This window comes from Amblyomma maculatum, chromosome 4 (genome assembly GCF_055883805.1).
Source record: "Amblyomma maculatum isolate TAMU_Amacu chromosome 4, ASM5588380v1, whole genome shotgun sequence".
In the NCBI taxonomy this organism is placed as follows: Eukaryota; Metazoa; Arthropoda; class Arachnida; order Ixodida; family Ixodidae; genus Amblyomma; species Amblyomma maculatum.
The window spans coordinates 57,750,961-57,769,168 of NC_139347.1; the positions used below are offsets into that span (position 1 = coordinate 57,750,961).

The following is an 18,208-nucleotide window of genomic DNA, read 5'->3' on the forward strand; positions in this document are numbered from 1 at the left end:
GTGAAATCGGGTGGCTATCCCACACCTTTTGAAAATCTCGACCAATTATACTCACCTTTGTAACGGGTGCCCGTAAAAATGCGCTCAGCGCAAAAAATCTTGCTGTTGCAGCGATGAGAAAAAATCGTTCACGTGTTAACATCAATCCCCTAAAATGACATCTATGACTGCGAATGTCGCTTTTGATGCACGGCTTCTGGGAGTCACGTGTCTGCTTCCGCGGCATCGGCTGCATGTGCTATAGGTACTGGTCCTTCGGAACAATAACACTATTGCATTAGGAACAGGAGGGCAGTTTGTTTTTTTCTTAACGCACCGAAGTTTTGTGTTCACTTGCTGTTTCGTTCACTTGATGTTTTTATTGTTTTTTTTTAAATTCCAGCTCGCAACCAAACAAACAACGAACATTAACGGTAGGTGTTGTAAGCCGTTGGTTCGCAGTTTTTTGTCAGCGAAGGTGCACATAGCTTGCGGGAAGTGCAAGTGCGTTCATCATTCGTAAAATTACCCCTGAAATCAATTTGCGGTGATTTAATATTTTTTTTTCTATTTTTCTACAATTTAGCTACGGTCCCGATCACAGCCAAAATACCGCTTCAAGATTGTCTTGATGGCGCATGTGCGCGAAAATACTGCACTAAGTTTCCTTCCAGACGCGAACTGATGTAAATTTCCGGAAGGCTTCTTTTACTGTCTCGTCCTTTCAAAAAACATTTGAGCGCTTGTCGAAACTAACTGAGATCGGTCTTCTTTTCCTTTCTTTTTTTTTATCCAAAGAACGTAATATGAGCGTGTCGCAAACAGAAGATAAAAACAGAAAACGACAAACGCCAATTGCCGATGAAGAAAAAAATCATTTATTTAAGCATGCGCCAACCGGCGCCGTGAGTGAACGAAATACACAGTATCGCACCAGCGTTTGTAAACGCAACGAATAAGCGTGTTGTAATATACACCCGTTTATTATTATTCTTAAAACGCGCTACATTTATGGCTTACGTGTAAACAATTGCAGAAAGCTCGTTTCGCTTTACAGAGTCATACCTTACGCTGGTTATTTTCTAAGTAGACAAGCCAACAAAGAGGCACCATTTCATGACTGGAGAGTCGACAAACACCGCTGAGCTTTACTGGCAGGAGGAATTCAAACTACGCTTTACATACGTCATGTTGGCAGTGATCTTATGCACACAGCAGTGACGTCGTGAGAGGTGAACGAGTACTCAACGAACTCATGGAGGCTTCATTCAGCCACGAGAAGAAAAAAAATACATCGTTCCATTTCTCACCTCTTGTAGCACATGCCGATGAGTATATACATGTATGAGCAGTATTAAAGGGAACACTTCGGTTGAATTTAAGCATCTGTCGAGGTTGAAAGATGTTAAAGGTATCTTGGATCTAGAAGAAAGATGAGAAAAATAATATGTGTGCTTCTCATACCGCGTGCTCTTCCCTTTTGCATTGCATCAGGCATTGCATTGCATTGCATAATACATCGCGGCATCGATCACACATTGCAAGAAGTTGCGATTACAACAACGATAGCAACAGCCCGCGTTGAAGGATTGCGCCAACGCGTCATGTCCATATTCCTGCAGCGTGACTTAGTGTTCGTATGGCCTGCGGGATGGGCATCCACACCGGCGTTGCGCTCTTGCATATGGGACGTTCTTCAATGCATCAGCCGCTGAAGTGCGCCTGGTGTTGCGTGGTCGAACGTGAGGAACGCCTGGCATTTACCGCCGCTGTCCAAGATCCCTCGCCGCCCTCCTCCCTGTGGGTCGCTGGTCGCTGACCCATGACCACCGACCGAGGGCGGGGGACTCGGAGATGCCATGTCGTCAGTGCAGTCGCCGCGGTTGTCAGGATGACGATGTTTTGCGGAAATTGGACGCGACTGCTCTTCAACGACGCGGCTCAGCTCTGCCTCGATGTGGTGCGACGGAGCGGAATGTGGAACACCGCCACACCGGAGTTACACTTGGCTCGCTGATCGGGACACGAAGCCTTGAGGTTGAAGCCTGCAGCAGAAAGACAACGAAATAAATGTGCTGTGAGCAACACGTTACGTAACGAACACCCAAAACAGCGCTTTTTGACATAGTAGAGAGACAATAAAGCAGAGTGCCATAATAAATCTAGAGCCGAGTGTGCTAGGCGGTCCCCGAATCACCCTGAGCCTTTTGGCTGTGTGGTGATATATGTTTGTATATTTCTAACTCGATAATTAACACCACAATTGAGCCTTATCTCCTGGTATTTTCATTCCTCGAGGTTCTCATTTCTTCATCTTTCAAATGGGGGATGTGACGGGTAAGAAAAAAAGAAGCACTAAAGGTTCACGTAGGTGGGAGAGAACAAGCAAAACGTCGCCAAGATGGACAGTTTTCGCAAATTATGCTGTTTCTTTAGATTCCAACTTAACTGCGCCCTTTTATGGAGATGACATTGGTAACAAGATCATTTGCCCGGCGTATGCAAGCATGATTGAAGCAGTATAGACGATAAAACTGTGTGTAAGCAGAGTGCTATCCAGACTATCACATATTGCTATGAAGCTCGTTAATTAAGCCATCTAAATGGTACATAAATGTGAACATTGTTTAGGCACTCTGACAGTCACTTATGCTCGTTCTCGACTCGAAGCAGCGCAGTCAATCCTCAGCCGCATTATGTACCAGTAGTTTGCAAAGTGATCAACACAAATAAAATTAGTGCCTGTGGCATGGCACTAATTTTATCGCCCTGATTCCGCACATGCCACATTCCCTGCTTCTATATCTGGGTTCAAGCCTCGTTCCATTCCATTCTGAGTACATCGTCCACGTATGCCGGCTTTCCAACGCTTAAGACCTTTTTCGGGTACCTCTAATTACATAACGATGCCGTTTTTTCTAAAACAGGGATTCTTTTTCTCTGAGCATTTAGGTTTGACTTTTTCTCTCCCCCTTCGGCTTATTCCTGAGCTGAGCTCTTACACAAGGGAGCGGGACCCCTCAGCCACACGCGCACACACACACCACCAAAGAACCACAAAAAAAAAAAAGAGGAAAAAAAAAAAGGAGAAAACAGTCGCGGTTAGCGACTTCCTTCCTCCTTTGCTTCCTGGTGTCTGTATACTTTCGGTTGACACATTTCCTCGTGTGTCGCTACAAGTACACCTTCAGCCGAGCTCGGCGCTTACTCGAGGATCTCGCGTAACTTCCTCCCCGCCCGATAGTCCCCCCGCTCCAGTTATCAGTGGATCTTCGTAGGCACTGCGGCAAATGCGATGACGCAAAAGTTGAGTAACCGCGAGTCCCGCTTATGCTTATTCCCCTCGTCCTCTTTTGCTGCACGCGCGCCGGTGGCGATGAAGGGCACGCTATACGACGCGTGTTTATGCTCGCCGAGGGACACACGCGGAAGTACCGAGTCTCCGAAATGTCGAGAATTTTATTCCAAATCAAGCTTCACTCGCGCATCGCTGACTCTCTTACCACATACTATGCTATTCACGAATCACGGCTGGCACCGTTACGTAATCTCTATGGGCAAGAAAAAGTTTCAGCAGACCGCTCGTCCTGTTCTGCTGTGGCGCTCAATACAGGCAGCTTTTTGACCACTGTGGACGTCTTTGATTCAGTGCCACCGGGTCCCAATATACACCCCTGTATGCACTGGGGCTGGATAAAGCGCATTTCTAGTCAGCATACACGCACTCAGTTATCAGAAAGCTTTAGCTGATCCGACATATTTCCCTGCATTACTGTTTCCACTGCGGATATACAGCTACTGCGCATGCTCAAAACTGCCCCATGGGACATTGGTGCATGTGCGTGATCCAGTAGCACAATGTCCCTGCCGTGTAGCGCAGTAACGCTGAATGCTTGGTCAGCTAGAGCCCTTTATCAACCAGTCAATGATTACTTCATGCGCTTGTTAACGCGCCGGGTCGACACAACAGAAAAAAAAGATCCGGGGGTTTCTTAGATGTCTCTTAAAGGAGAATGGCGAAAGCCTACCCTTCCTTTCCCGTCATTTGCCTCTCATCATTTGCCTCTTATCGGAGTCCATTGCAGTGCTACATATAAATATAAGTGGTTTACAGGAAAGGAAAGGCGCGGTATCTGTCACACTTTCTCCGGCTAGTGCGAGTATGGACGGTACACCATCGCTCCTGTCGCGTGGCGTTCCTTAGCGCGCGTTCAAGTGTGGGGTTGCACAGGGCAGGAACGCTAGACAAGAACACATATCGCGGAATATGACAGATCTCACGCACAAATCTCGCGCACAACTCTCACGCACGGTATTTCGTTTCATGAGCCTATCATGCCAAACAGTGGAGTTAAAAATCACGTGGACCTTTCTGCTCCAAGATTACGGACCATTGTTTACAATCTACAGAGCCCTTCACAGAATGCTTCTTTTTTTTTTTTTTTTTTTGTTGCCCTTACAGTTTATTTTAACGTTGGCAGCCTGACCTTCCAACATATCTTTGCACCACTCGCGACCTAGCACATGCTGGGCCTTGTTACATTTGGTGGTCGCGTGCTCAACCCACCGCTGACGCCAGTTGTTAGGTTTGGGTCGCGAGCGCCGGGGTAGCGTACCGCTGCGGCGCGCGGCCTCTCGGTAGCGTTGGCCTGGCGGCTCCGTGGACGGCGGACGGCATCAAAGGTGCCAGCAAAGACGAGGCGTCTTTTAACGAAACAACCTTTACTGCAACATCATGAAGAAACGGGCAGTGAAGCTGACCCGGAGAGATTACAGACACTCTCACACAGCTGGTGTCTAACGTCGTAACAACGGCGCGTCAAAGTAGTCTCTCTCGCAGCGGAGTCGGCCGCTGCTTTTTATAGTTTTTCCAGTTCACAGGGAAAGGGTAATCCCTCACAGGAAAGGGAGAGCCAAACATGTTGGTTCACGACGAATGACTCAATCGCAGGTGTTCCGACCTCATCTCCTCCACCTCCTGCAGACAGGAGAGGGCGACGCACTTTCCCTCGAGCTCCAGGCTTGGCCAGCTTTTGCACACACACGCACGCACAGGAACACGCTGAGACTTGTCGGCGGGAGGAAGCGTTGCGCGGCCGATGAACGGCGTCGAAATGGCCGATCCGCTCGCGGTTCTGCCTGTTGCTATGCGGTGGCCGCGTCAGCTGTCCCACTTCTCGGTGGAGAAACGTAACAGACTGCCCCGCCGGGGAAGGGAGATCCCGAAGGGCAGGGGACTGCATCCGCTGTCCGGAGGGATCGGGATGTTGCTGCTAGCCAGGGTCGTCCGACTCTGTTTCTCTTGAGCCAGTCAGCCTGAAGAAGTCCTTGGCAAGTCCGGGTTTCCAAGGCACTCTGCAACTTGTCTTCAGGAGAGATTTCTGACAACCTACAGCATCACAACCACGCTAAAAACTCAACCGGTCAGCCAGCAAGCACGGCACAAACTTCACTAAGTTTTGCCAGACTATTTCCCTCTTATGCCCCCATCTACATTAAAGGGCAGCTCAGCAGCACTTGGAACGCGTCCACAAATTTGAAAATCGCGCTTTCAAAAACGTCATTCTCAAACAAAAATAATACAATGCAATCTGTTTAAAATCCTAGGCCAGGAAGAAAAACACCAACTAGTGAATAAAGGCTTCTTCTCAAGTTATGGGCTTCGACTTAAGCCATCGGCATTACCGTTGAGATCACCCTTTTCACTAAAGCTTCGGCTGTCCGTTTCACGGAACAACCGTACCTTCCTGTTTCTGTGCAAAGAAACGCATGAGCATAAGTCACTAGCTTTGCTAAACAACCTATCCCTCTCCTTACGCTTGGCGCACCAGTCACGCATTTTCTGGGCACGGGCGCATTTCTGCCTTTGGGATAGTCGCTTTCTCTTTCGCGATAGCTTCAACTTGTTCCATTCTTTCTCGCGCCTGCCTTTCCGCTTTTTTCTGCGGGAGTACTGGAACACATGCTTTCTGCTTTCTTTTTGCAGTCTTTGGAGTTTGCTCTCCTTACGATGGTAGCATTCTTCCTCGCGCCTGCCTTTCCGCGTTTTTCGTCGGCAGCACTGAAATACTAGCCTTCTGCTTTTTTTCTGCAATCGTTTGAGTGTCCTCTCCTTACGATGGCAGCATTCTTTCTCGCGCCTGCCTTTCCGCGTTTTTCGGTGGCAGGACTTGAATACTCTAGTCCTACTTTCTTTCGGCGCGAGCTCTGGCAAGCTAGCGGTAACCGTTCTAGCGGTAACCGGAGCTAGTAGGGTACCGGTGTCGTCAAAGTGGTCAAAGTGCGGCGCCGCGTCTGCATCGCGGCCAGCAGAGCATGACTCACTTTCAGTCAAGTCCGAACGAAAACAACGGCTGACGTCAGTCGCGTCAGTACCCCTTCTAGGCATTTGCTCTGGCGGCTCGCCACTCAGTGCGTCGCCTCGCTCAGAGCTAACCAGCGCACGATCAAGCTCCTTCGACAGCTGGGGCGCTTCGGATTGCGTGAGGGTCATGTGTGCCACGTCCGCGTTCGCACTGGGGTTGCTTTCGCGAATACAACCTAGCGTAGTATCAGGGCACGAACGATTCTGACTCTGCTCTGGTCGCTCGCTGTCGCCTTCGCAAGTCTCGCTCTCTACAGCGGACGCACACTCCTCGTCGGTCTGCCCTGGCTGATCACAACTCGCGGGCTGCGCAGTTTCCCTGATCGGCACTTCGTTTTTCTGCGTGCCCTGCTCTACGATGAAGCTGATTTCGGAAACCGAAATTCTGTCATTTCCTAGCTGGTTTCCTTCTCCGCCACGCTCTACACAAGCTTCTGCACTGAGAGGCGGTTCAGCTATTACCAGTTCCCCACTCTCATGTGATGGAACTGTATCTCCTACAGCTACTTGGGTCGGCATGCAGTTCACCTCGCTTAACGGCGTCACTTCGGACTTCTCGCCGATTAAGCCTGTGCTAACCGTCTCAGCTAGTGGCTCGACCAAGGTAACACGATGCTCTTCTGTTACAGCCTCGGTCGGCTCGCTACTGCGGTCACATTGCTCGGCCGCTTCCCCAAGCTGTTTCTCACAGTCCGATGCAAGTTCGATTTGCTCCGGAACTTCCGCACTGCCTAGCCATTCGCTTACAGCGGCTTTCAACTGATAGGCCAAATCAAAGTATGCCTCGTTACAATGTTTCTCGCTCTCATATCTCTTCCGAAGATCCTGAGGCGTTATCTGATATCGTATCAGCAATGACTCTTTTAGTTCATCGTAATTTTTCAAGCGGTCGCCAACCAATCGCTTGATTTCTTCCGACGCTTCAGTGGAGAGAAGAGCTACCAACTTCAGCGCCCAACTATCTCGCTCGAAGCGTTTACCTCTACAGACATTCTCGAAGTCTGCCAAATACTCGGCCACATCCTCGGCAATGAGGAACGGTGGCGGACCATCTCGCGGTATTGAACCGTTGCACTGAATGGCATTGCAAGCTTTAATCCTTTCCACGCTCATTCTATGTGCTGATATCTCCAGCTGCATCAGTTTCCTTACGCGGGCGTCCTCTTTCTCGAAACGTTCCCTACGTTCACGCATCTCTTTCTCGTGACGTTCTCTACGTTCACGTTCCTCTTTCTCGTGACGTTCTCTACGTTCACGTTCCTCTTTCTCGTGACGTTCACGTTCCTCTTGACGTTCGTCAATGATCTCAAGGCATTCCAAAAGCTCGTCATCTTCAGCTTCCAACTCAAGAATAGCCTTTAACACTTCTAGTTTTCTGAGTTTGCCTGACAAATTCAGACCCAACTCCTCCGCAAGCTCCAGCAATTTCGGTTTGCGCAACGACTTCAAATCCAAACCCATGGCTGTTCCGAGTGCTGCCTTCTCTACTGCCCACTATTGCCTTGCTGCACTTAACCCAGCAACAACGACAACACAATTACCAGCTCTGTTCTCTACTTAACAAAAGCCTGGCAAAACTCAGTAGAAGAAAGTCCCGCACTCACCAAACTCGCAGCCAAGAATCCAACGCAGTCGTTCCGCTGCAGGCAACCAGTCATCACACAGGGCTCGTTGCACTGCTCCCGCCTTTCCACTGAGCTGCTTTGATTCACGAGTCACGCCTCGGACATCTCCGCTCTTCCCACCAGATGTTGCACTTCGGTCAGGCCTGGCTCGTTTCACCGACCACGGTCACTGCTTGGTCGTCCTCGTCTCTCCGCTTTCCGCTGTTCACCAGTTGTTGGACGACGGTATCGCCTGGCTCGTCCCTCCAACCACGGTTACGGCTTGGTCGTCCCACCGATGCCTACCAGTTGTTACATTTGGTGGTCGCGTGCTCAACCCACCGCTGACGCCAGTTGTTAGGTTTGGGTCGCGAGCGCCGGGGTAGCGTACCGCTGCGGCGCGCGGCCTCTCGGTAGCGTTGGCCTGGCGGCTCCGTGGACGGCGGACGGCATCAAAGGTGCCAGCAAAGACGAGGCGTCTTTTAACGAAACAACCTTTACTGCAACATCATGAAGAAACGGGCAGTGAAGCTGACCCGGAGAGATTACAGACACTCTCACACAGCTGGTGTCTAACGTCGTAACAACGGCGCGTCAAAGTAGTCTCTCTCGCAGCGGAGTCGGCCGCTGCTTTTTATAGTTTTTCCAGTTCACAGGGAAAGGGTAATCCCTCACAGGAAAGGGAGAGCCAAACATGTTGGTTCACGACGAATGACTCAATCGCAGGTGTTCCGACCTCATCTCCTCCACCTCCTGCAGACAGGAGAGGGCGACGCACTTTCCCTCGAGCTCCAGGCTTGGCCAGCTTTTGCACACACACGCACGCACAGGAACACGCTGAGACTTGTCGGCGGGAGGAAGCGTTGCGCGGCCGATGAACGGCGTCGAAATGGCCGATCCGCTCGCGGTTCTGCCTGTTGCTATGCGGTGGCCGCGTCAGCTGTCCCACTTCTCGGTGGAGAAACGTAACAGCCTCTAAGCTAGTCCTTTCACTCTAGTTGTCTATTTAGACAAAATCAGTGAAAGCCCTCTCCCCCCCCCCCCCCCCTCTTTTTTTTTTTTTGTTGTTTCCCTTTTATCTGTGACCATGAAACAATTTAATCAATACGGCTATCTCGTGTCCTCGAGTTGGCTTAAGAAAGTGCGCAGCTTATATCGCATAAAGATTGCGACGTAAATAGCTTTTGTACGCGGTAGCCGCACGAGATGTAAGACGTGAACTTGAGCTAGTCTAGCCGTTAACCTTGGCTAACCGTCAGCCCTGACAACGCCGCAACGTTCGTCGAGATGTTTGCAAAGATATAATTAGGGCAAGGCTAAAAAAATATACATTGATCTAGCTCACGTAGTATGTAGAAGGACAAAATGTAAATGCAGGAACGTCGTACGCGTAATACAAGACGTCTATTCTGAGCAAGGTCATTTTAGTACAAACACGCTATGCCTTGAGAAGAAAGTGCAATCTTATCAATTCGCCGAAGTTCACAATGCCACTCAAGAAAGCACCAAAGCGGCCGATCTACGAGCGATAACTAGCGCGTTCTCCTTGACATGCTAGAAATAGGTTTCCCACGTACTCTGTACGAGGATGTTTTTTATCTTCTGTACCAACTAAGTAGGCGTAAAGAGCTCTCCTTCAAGGCAGGGCTTCCGGTGCGGTAATGTGTTGCATAACACGAACTTGCTGCGCGCGATAATCAAAAAGAATTGAAATGTATAGAGAGCAGGTTGTTAGTGTTCCATGTCGGGGAAATCTTCAAGGCCGACCCTTTCGTCAGCAGTGACGTCACTGAGGCGACCACGCGGGCCCCGTCTCGGAAAAGCCGGACCGGGCAATGAGCCAAGTCGTAGCCGACGGACGCGGTCATTACCGCGCGTCGCTCTTCCAAGCCGGCAGGTAAACAAACGAGTTAATCGCCAGTTTGAACTTATAGGGTGAAAGCTGGAGGCGTGTTATGCTTGATTGGTTTTCCCGGGACTTGGGTACCGGCACGTTGCCGCGAACTTCACAGGCCATCATTATAAGCTCAGATCATAAAGTGATATGGTCGAGTACGTCGTTCACCGTTGAACACCAAGTTCGGCTATGTCGCTCGAATATTAAAAAAACAAAAAGCACATTTCGGTCCTAAACACGTCAGCGAACTCCCGCTTTGCGGTTAGTTTGATAACCAAGGTTTATTCTTGTCACGCTAGGCGTAGTGGCCTGTGAACTGAGCTTGGATGTTGTCTGGAGCAGTCTTCCCACCTAATGAGATTAAACTTGAGATTTCTTGACATAAATCGAATTAGCTGTGTTGATTTTATTTTTTTAGATCGCTAATTCGACTCGACGGCATTTCCCGATCACAAACTCGAATTAATGCCCCAAGTCGCCTCTGGTTGTTTATTGTTTCATCAAATGAAAGTGAAAGATATCATTCAAGGCGGTAATGAGCGTATTGAAGTAGTTGTAAGCGTGATCTATTAAGAAAGAAAAAAACTTATTAAGCCTTACTTTTCCTCGGGGCACTCGGTGTTCTGAAGTACGGCAAGCTTGTGGAATCATACATAATTTTAAACGGCACAAAATAATAAAAAGTTACGACAAATCCTGTAAACAGTAACAACGTCGCAATACGACAAGCCGCCTCCTTAGAATAACTTGGGACAAATGTCACGCGCTCAACAGGCATAAAAAGATTTTTCTTTCCGAATGAGGACGGCCCACGACTAGCAACAAGACAGTAGTTTGTTCACATTAATTGAAGCTAAATGGAGAAGTCACGGAAAATAAATCAGAATCAGACAACGTCCAAGAGCGACCTGGAAACCAAGGACCCCACAATCCGTACCCTGAGCTTCTCACTAATTATCGACCTTCGCCGCCCCAAGGCAGCCAGTGATATCACGGGAGGCAACCTCGAGAACGGATGCGCGGGTTATTGACTGCAGGGTCACGACATCCGGTGTTCTTGATTGTGTCAAGGAGTGCGTTGCAACCCGTTTTTAGAATAATTGAGCATGAACGACCTTGCGAGAGCAGCCACGTCAACCGACTATGCTTTCATGGTTGCGGACGGCTGGCTCTATGCTTACACGCGACGAAAGTTATAGATTGGAGTGGGCACCGGCACCGCCTGTACAATCACACTTCTGAAGCTGTCTTTGTATACTGGCATTAGACAATGCACTTCGAGCGGGTGTGTCTCGTGAACGCGCACTTGGTCCTTCTATACGCTCGATGATTATTTGCTAGCCTTAATCGACAATAGATGTAGAGTGGTTGTTAATGCGTCCTCGTCTTCTTCGAGCCTGTTTGCGATACTGTGCGTTTGCCTGTTCAAATTTCTTAACTAGGTGGGAATGCAATTTAACGAAGAGTGAGATTATAGTTGCGATCTGTCAGCTCAATCAGACTGCACCGTGCACATTTTTAACCTTGCATGGAAGATAGTAGCTATTGGTTTGCTTTTTTAGTTTCCAATCGAAGCTTTAACTAAACAGCGTCCTAAAGTATATATGATTTGACCACATTGTTTTTCTTCAATGGGCACAGACTTCTTTTTCTTTTTCCTACCAACCTTTTCTGATTAGAACTTTAAGAAATGCTCCCAGTGAGTAAAAGGCAACAAAACACATGATGCAAAGGGGGTATACAATGAATTGGTCAAAGAATTCTATCAGTGCGACAACACAAATTCCACTGCACCGTGTAATGAACGGGGTTAATTTCTATTTTGTTTGCAGGTGAAGACGGAGCACCGCAGGATTACAATACTCCGTGACACCTGTAATATGTCTTGCTATTCAGAGCTTCTGTAGACTGTTAATGCTGCAAAAACGTATCAGTGTGCAACAATTAGACTCGATTATAGAAAGTCTGGAACGCCTTTCATTAATGGAATTGAGTCATGTGCTATACAACTCGATATTAAAGCCACTGCCTGCAGTTTTCGTACCGTACTTTTCTCAGAAATCGGAAACTGAATAGGTTGCGGTCGCTCCAGTGCTCGTACAGACAGAGCCGCGTAGCGGTAGATAACTTCCGTTCCAGGGAACTTGCAAGCGTCGATTGACAGCCAAGGAATCAGAACTATGCGGACTACTCATCTCGCAATATGAGCTGCTGCGAATGTAGTCGTCAGGAAACCTTGTCTGAAAATTGCTCGTTCTCTTTCTTGTTTTATTTGTTCTGTGTAAGCCGAAGCAGAACTACGCATTGCTGGGCGCAAATAGGTCCAGTCGTGCGGACCGCGCTCGCTTAACGTGATTGTCTTTTCTCCTTTTTTTTTTTTTTTTGCTGGTATTTTCTCGCTCACCTGGAAAGGTCGCACGCGGACTTGCGCACTGCCCGAGGCGCATCGCTCCGCACGTGAGTAAGAGGAGGATAGGGTGCAGGGAACGCCTACCGTAACGCTTCCGTGTTCGGCTATAAAAGGAAGGAAGGAAGTCGGCGTGGCCACGCGGTCCGCGGCGCTATGCGTTCTCCAGAAAACGGGTCACTCGTGTCGGAGAAGAAGTAAGAACAGACAAATAAAACAAGAGAAGGCGAAAGTTATGAGTGGACAGAGAGCGAGGAAAAGGCGAGACGCATTTTTATCTCCCCCCCCCCCCCCCCCCCCCCCCCTTCTGGTAGCTCGCGGCAGCGGGGCGGGTGGCTTTGAATTACGAGCGGAGGGTTCGAAAATAGCGGTCGCGGAGGTCGCTGATGTCTTGTCAATTGCCACACTCTCTGCGCGTCGGTTTCGAACTTCCTGCTTGTGCCGCCGTTCGCTCGAAGCTCGTTTTAACGATTACGCGTAGTTACGGAGATAACTGTTCTTTACTAAGTACTGCATTTCCTTTGTGGGTTTCTCCATACTCAGATTTTTCAGTATCAAGTAAACATGAATTAGGAATATCTACGTTTGCCGCTATGAGGCATCGATTGGATAGAGGATAGTCTCGTAGAATACGATGGTCATGAAAGGTGAGAATCTGAGGATAATTTCGATATAACCATTTCTCACAAAGCGCACGAGATAACTCTTCAAGGCTAAAGGCGAACAAAATAGTAATGTTCGTAAAAGGAAACTTTCACTTCATTGTCAATGTTGCCTGATTAAGTAACGCGCCAATAAAATTACGCTATACTTCGATGAAACATTTTTTTCTTGCCATCTAAGTGCGTCTTCTCCCCCCTTGGAGATCAAACGAAGCGTATCGATCATCCCTCATTGTTAGAACAGCCCAACAAAACAAAAATTAAACAACTTGTTGACTTCTATCTCGCATGCTTCCTTATCCCTCGAAAAAATAGTGCAGTTCACGTGCCCACTGTGGGGCTGCACAGCATTTGCATTAGCCAATAAGGTTTTCGCGCTCGCGCTGCTGATAGACCAGATACAGAGGTTCACGGAATGTGACCTTCAATAAACGCAAAAGTAGAAAGCCTGAAGTGCGCAGTTCCTTTTTTGTTGCTCTATCCAAATGCTGCACTGCACTTAATCAGACTAGGTCACCACTATACTGCATTACCCGTAAGGACAGCCAGTTATTCGCGAGAAAGGCGCGACTCTTTCTTTTGTCGGGGGATTCAGTGACACCCCCCCCCCCCCTCCCCCATCCACCCAACAGCCCCATCCACCCTGCGCTCTTTCTCCATCAGGATAAGAGGTCGTGTCAAGTTCTTTTAGTCGGGCATCAAGCACATCGTTCGAGGCACACTCTGGAATCAACAGCATTACAGCGCCTGACGGCGTAGCAAAACCCTCCACCACTGCCCTAGATTAGCGCGAAGCGGGTACCGGCGAAAGCCCTGACCGAGTAGCCTCGCCCGAGGTCATCTCTACAGAAACTAAACCACTATAACGATTGCTATCGCCATTCTTAGAACAAACAAGATTACGTAGCTTTAGTTTGTGTTAAGCAGACCAACCCACTCCTGACTGAGATCAGTTTTATAGCTCGGAGCCACCACGAGTTCCGTAACTTGAATGCATTAGAATGCCGCTCAGGGTCCAGAAAATGCTTTCCTATAAGCCTATTTTCTACATGGTGGTATTTACAGCTCATGAACTAAAGTCCTATGATCGTGAACTAAAGTCTTGTCATCCCGGAAATAATGACGCACTGCACTCAACGAGCGCCTCCCCAAATAAACAAACGCTAGCATAAAAACGCTCTCCATCAGCCTTGAAATATTTCACAATTTTCATTCAATTTTCAAGTAACAACAGCTGTTTGACCACATCGACTGATGCCAAATAATGGTCGTTTACGTGATCATTTGGGGTTCTTACCTGGTAAAGATAGGTCACTCTTCATTCATTTCCAGTAGTCTTGGCCTTGCTCATACAAGCGCCAAGCTTTGCAAAAGAGAGTCGGTCTGCCCCACGGGACACGAACCCTGAGCCATTCTCAGGGTAGCCAGCCTGTTCAGTCCGTAGTAATGTGCAAGGGCGCCCATGAGCACCAACACGTGAAAGATCTGGTGACTCTGGAAAGCCAGGTCGCAACGTCCAGGGAAGAAGCGCTCGGGGACCCGGCTGGCGTAGATGCAGCAACCCGACACATAGATGGCCACCATGAGCAGAATGTACACGAAGGAACTCTTGTACATGAGATCGTCCCATCCATGCTGAATGCCGTAGTGCGCGGAAGGAAGGATGCCGCAGACCAAGGCGAAGCTGAAGAAGATGCCCGCACGCAAAGCGCGGTAACGCGCCTCGCCAAACTTGTGGGACATAGAGACCCGCATCGTGAGTAGGCCCGAAGCGCTCACCAGGAGTCCGTAGACTAGCCGTTTGAGGGGCTCGCACAGAAACTGGAAATAGAGCCACGGATAGAAGGAGCCCAGAATAAGCAGCGTGATGCCGCAGTAGTCCATCTTGCAGAAGAACTTTCCCACTGCAGCAGAATGGCAGTTGAAAGTGTGGTAAGTCGTAGAAAGCGTGAGACACACCGCTGCTCCAGCGAAATAGACGCCAAAGGCCAGACAACCTGCCCAGTCCAGTGTGAGGGACCCATAGCGGAAGAAGTGGCAGCCTAGGGCCAGGAAACCTAGGGCGCCTAGTAGGTGCGTCCAGATGTTCCCACTTTCCGTATGCAGGCTGAAGATGGAGCGGGCGCAAGCACGCCAGCTCTTCAGAGGAGGCCTGTGGTGATTCACCAGGTACTCATTGTTCTGAAGCCACTCTGGAAGCTCCCAGTGGGAGACAAGCCTCAGCTTTGCTCGATCCCGGCGCTGCACTTGGCTCAAGGTGTAGCGCCCTAGGTTGCACTGAATCTGTTTGTCGCTCGTGCAGAGGACGTCATTATCTGTCTCACTGAGTTCATCGCTGAAGAAGCCGGAACTGCCGTCTTCTTGCTCGTCGTCGCTGCACTCGTCGTCGGCCTCAGAGCCATCCTCGCTCGCAGGAGGGGAGACCTGAATGCTGGGCAGACCACTTCGAAGTACTCCTTCTGCCCACTCGAGAACTTTCTCTTCGACGGGAACCTGATCCGGGAGGTCGGAGAGAACGCCTTCGTCCTCGGGGAGCTCCTCTTTTACCTCAACCACAGGTGGTGCCTGCGTTCGACTCAGGCACCTAATACGGTGCGCCGCACTTTTGACAAGTCCGTAGATACGCGACATGGGTCCTGGCACGCGCGCCGGCTCCTCGGACGCGACGCTAAAGCAGCGGTCCTCATCTTTGCCGCGGAGCTTGGTCACGACATTGCAGTCACGTGGGGAAAGCCGCGAAGTGGCCGTGATCCTGCACCGCAGATGGACCTCAGAGGTTCCGCATCGGCCCGGTCGAAGGATGCCAAACTCAACGAACTTGCTGCCGTCCGAAGAAACGTGGATCCTGGGAGACGAAGGCTGCTGCTTCATTACGGACGACTACCCGCAGTTAACGCGCCCACAAAGACCAACGCGAGAATAAAAATGAAAAACAGTAGCTTTGAGAGCACACTCTTGTTTCGACCGAGCTTTCTTTTCGGACTGAATGGGAGAGAACGAGGTCGCTACTTGTTATAGCGACGGACAAGAGGAGAGGAGGCGGCGGCCCAACGGCCTCGGGTAAGAAAAAATAAATGAGAGAAAGACGCTTAGGAGGAGGCGTCTGCGTTCCCACAGAAGGGGAAAGTCGGCGCTCAGGTGAGAGTGATCAGGGGAGGGTGTGACTGACGCAAAACCGACCTCCTCGACGTCGCGAATGTTTTTCCGCGAGCGTCACTGGAAAGGGGAGTAGCCTCTCCGCAAGCACAGACAGATAGCTGCGAGACGATTGCGAATTCTCGCATTATATCGTCTTTGCGTAAACTGAAGCGCGGTCTTTCGATTAATGTTTGCAGACCGAACAAGGTGGAGCTTGGGGCGATAGAATTGTGTCTTCGAGACTTCTGCTTTTCTTTTGATCGCCTCAGAAAACACCTGCGTCAAGTAGGAGACGTCGTAGAGCATCCTGCAAGAGGTCTGCCGACATGCCGGTACATTTTCCGAAGCCGGCGTCCTTTAAACGTTGTTTATCACGTATGAAGTTACAAGCGTTTGCGTCGGTGGGCACTTCCAGACGCGCACGTACGTCGAGGATAATGTTGTAAGCGTAGAACTCAAATAATAACAGCGGAACGCTTCTAAGAAAAGCAGAAACAAATGTATGGGTAAGGCTTACAAATGTATGGGTAAGCAACAGTCAGAGATGCGGTGAGTTCAAATTCTGCAGTTTTGAAAACACTCATCTCGTTACAAATATCCTCAAGGACGCAAATGTTTAACGCTGTTAGATATTGCATCGCTTTTTACTTGCGTTTTATTCTCTCGCACGCATAGCAAAATTCGGTAGAGAAGAACGCAACAGTGATGCGAGCACAGTTAATGGGTGTAATATTTCCAGTGCACTGCACTATTGGCAAAGGCATTAATAAATTAATGTGCTTTGGAAGTCGAAACCCTGAACTAGTGTTAAAACGAAGTCACGAATGTTAACGAACACTTCAACCCTTTTATTTAGCAAACAGAAGACAGCGAGCTAAAAAGGGAAAGAAAAAAACAAACTTCAAAACTGAAATGGTGAGCGGAAGAAACCGTCACTTGCTTACGCCTACACAGAAACTAGTGTATAATGAGAAAAATAAATGCAGTGCAGTGAAGAATGGTTTCATGCATCAGGCGCATTTATGGCTCTGAAGGACTGAATGCACTCCTGCGTGTTCTAAATTCACGTTAACGGACGTATAGTTAGCAAGAATACGTTCATAACTGCGGGTATACAGCACTTCAGATAACTAAAGCAAGCTGAAGACACTGGGACACACAGCAATGCCCGGATGCATCGGCGTTTTTTCCCTCTGGTTGGTTAGAAAAATAAAAACGTTATCCAAAGCGGTTCACCAGCTATCTGGGTTGCGCTCGCGAATCGAATAAGGGCATCTGCGAATGCTCGCCTCTGAGGTGAAATTAGAAAATTTGGTGGCACAGATGTTTTACTCATTGGGGCCCGACAATATTAACTGCGGGATCAGCGGGAAAATATGTGGGCACCAGAGTGGAAATGGCTTGACTAATGACGAATGTGGATAGAAGTGGCGCGGATGATGATGAATTATCTCTATCGTAGGTTTTCTTCGCAAAGCAGGAGGGCGGGGCAATAGCAGCTTGTCGAGTTGGTAATTTGTCATTGCGCGGTATAGTCGACAGTCAACATACATTGCACGCAGTCAGCACTCAGCTGAAAACTGCTCAAGTCATCATCTCGTTCACTCGAAAGAGTATTTAACAAAGGTCCCAAATAAAGGGCTTATGCCTGTTTGCGGTTCGCAGAGGGAGTTGTAGCTTTCGCGAAGGTCTCGATTTTCTATGCGGACTTCACTCCTAAGGCTAGTTCGAACACGCGTCTCTTAGGCTAAGTGGAACATAAATAAATCCTATAAATCACAAATGTATAATATTACCAGCAAGAAATAAATCAGCAATTGGAAACTGCATGCTCACTTCGAAGACCAAGAAATAGAAATAGTTGAAATGCGCAAGGCTCTTGGAGTATATTTTTCGTGTTTCTTAATCTGGATGGCCCACGTTTACCGTCTCTCTAAGAAACTCTCTTCCGTCTCCGGGTCCTTGTTTCGAAGCCACGCAACTAGCTTTGAAATGCAAAATACAAATTTATTATGCACAAATTTTTTCTCACCTGGGTTACTGCGCTTTAGTATGAGCAACGACGACTGAAGCAAACATAAATGAGATTCTGGTATTAAAAATAAAATGTATAGTTCGAATATTAGCCGATGTTGATAACGCCCCTTTCTGTAAATA

General features: G+C 48.8%; 1 pseudogene; it reads right to left on the reverse strand.

Annotated features, from left to right (window-relative positions):
• Positions 1-14,233: 14,233 nt before the first annotated feature.
• On the reverse strand, positions 14,234-15,784 carry LOC146191135 (adiponectin receptor protein 2 pseudogene; annotated as a pseudogene).
• Between the last annotated feature and the right edge of the window lie 2,424 nt (positions 15,785-18,208).